Genomic DNA, 2,423 nt, shown 5'->3' with positions numbered 1-2,423 from the left:
GAAGAACGGGTGTAAGACCTGGATTTTCAGAACAAGCTAATTTCCGACTCACGCGTAGAATCAGTGTAAGCGTGACAGGAGTTTGATATTTGAGAAAGATTAATGAAGAAGAAAGTTCAGGAATTGCTTGAGGAATGTTGCGTAGTCATTTTAGGAATTAGAGCGAGTCGTCTGCACACCCGCCTTATGGCAAGCGTGTCCAGAATAGGCTAATTTCGCTTTAGAGCAACGTTTTAAGTGAGATTTCGAATCCTGGAAAATTTAAAGATTTTCTTTATTTTTCCTTCGACCAGCGTTTCATTTCGGAACTCTGGACTGTACGCACGATAGGTTTCACTTTTCGGATGTCCGCCGACGCTAATTTCTTTGCTTCGAAACCCCTATTTTCGAGCAATGGATGAAGACTTTTTCTATTCGGGACTTCTAACGAAGATTCCGTCCATGTTGCCAGACTTGTTTCGACGTTTCCAATCTTTCTTCAGTTGGAAGTTTTGTCGTTTGAGCATCACAGCAAAAAGTAGTTTTTCGGGGCAGATTAACCGACACCGCTTTTGAGTTTTTCGATATCGTTTTTTCCCAAATCCTAGATATTTGTTTTGAGTTCTGGAATTCTGACGCCAGAATCTCTCTTAGAATTTCTCGGTGATCGTGCTGCAAAAATCGGAATCGCGAAATTTTCATTTTCCCGCGATTTCACCCGCCTATAAATAGCGCGAAAAAGCAAAATCCTCTCATTTTCTTTCCATTTGTGGCTGATTTCGTGGGGAGCAAGGGGGGAGGAGATTTCCGCGAAAACTTGACCAATCTTCGTGCAGTTCGTCCCTACTTCTAGGTATCGAGGTAACTATCATGAATCCTGCCTCTGATTTCTGTTTCTGCTGAGTTTCTGAAGTCGTTTCTGTGCTCTAAGTTTGAGCTTTTTCTAAATTGTCCGATTTCTCTGATTTCTCGCTTGGGTTATGTTCCTTATGTTCCATGAGTCTAAAACCTCTGTCAGTAATCGCCGATTGCGATTCAGTTGTCCAGGATCTGAAAATTGACTCAAAACTCTTTTTGTCTCACATTTCGAAACTTTATTGTCGAAAAGACTTAATCTGACTTCGTGCCTTTAGGATTTGTTGTCACGGATATCATGAGGATCGTTGCTGTCAAATTTGTTTTCCGAACTGATAACTTTGAAGTTTTGAGCCTTTATTTTGGACCAAAATGCCCCTGGATAGTCGTATTTCGACCCGATTGTCCGAAAATTGTTCCGACAATTTCTTTGCCTTAGTTTTACCCTAAAACTACCTTGTGAATTGATTTAGATCGAAGAAAAAGTTCGAAAACCCTATTTTCCATAGTGGCCGAAACCTTATTGCTTGGGTACCGTGTCCAAAAATAATTTTTGGGTCTCTATGACCTGAGCCATTGCGTAGCTCTTTCAATTGTCGAAATTTTGGCGCCGGTTTCGTGTCATTCTGAGTTCTGTAGCTCGAGTTATGCTCGTTTTAGCGAACGAAGTCTCCGTTGTCAATTTGTGCCTAAGTAGGAACTCTGAAGCTTTAGAGGCTTTCTTTACGATTTCGATTAGTATTAGTAGATCGTGTTGCTCCTAGTGAAGCTTGTGTTGATGATTGTGTTTTCTTTGTTCTAGGTTCGCAATTTCCATGCCCAACTTCTACTCACGAAGGTAAGGGTAACTCGGTTTTAGAGCGTCTTTGAGTCTTGCATGCTTTTATCGCACTGCCTGTGTTTGAGATGAAGATGTTTATATTGATTGGCAGATGATTATGATTATTATGCTGAATTTGGAAAATGTTTTCTGAGAGGCTTCGGCCGTTTACTGGTTTCTGTCGTTACTGCTTCCTAGTGGATGGAACATGTGGTTACTTTGGATTGGTCCTTGGGTGAGCTTTGTTATTGTCTGACTTGGCATATAGGGCTTGAGTCAAGTGGCGATGAGGAGGTGTGTCCTATCATTGTCCCATCTTGCGAGATGCTAAGTGGCGATCAGGAGGTGTGTCCTATGATTGTCCCGTCTTGTGTGACGTTAAGTGGCGATTAGGAGGTGTGTCCTATGATTGTCCCGTCATGTATGACGTTATAAGTGGCGATGAGGAGGTGTGTCCTATCATTGTCCCGTCTTGAGAGACGATATTGATCGATCCATTTTGTTAGCAGCATATAGTTGCATTATAGGGAACTAACACCTGACCCTATGTTGTTGGATTTTCGTATTGGTTTATTGATATCTGATTTGATGTTACATTGTTGAGGTTATTATTATCTGAGTCCGATTTATGTTTAAGTTGTTGATATATGAGTTGAGTTATGTTGCTAGTTATTTACCATGCCAGGTAATTAAATTCGAACAGCATGATTTTTCTCTTTTATACATGGTAATTGCATGGAGTTAACCCTTTCTATTTGCTACTTGTTGT

The sequence above is a fragment of the Lotus japonicus genome, chromosome 4, assembly GCF_012489685.1.
Source record: "Lotus japonicus ecotype B-129 chromosome 4, LjGifu_v1.2".
In the NCBI taxonomy this organism is placed as follows: Eukaryota; Viridiplantae; Streptophyta; class Magnoliopsida; order Fabales; family Fabaceae; genus Lotus; species Lotus japonicus.
This window is presented reverse-complemented; position numbering follows the sequence as displayed.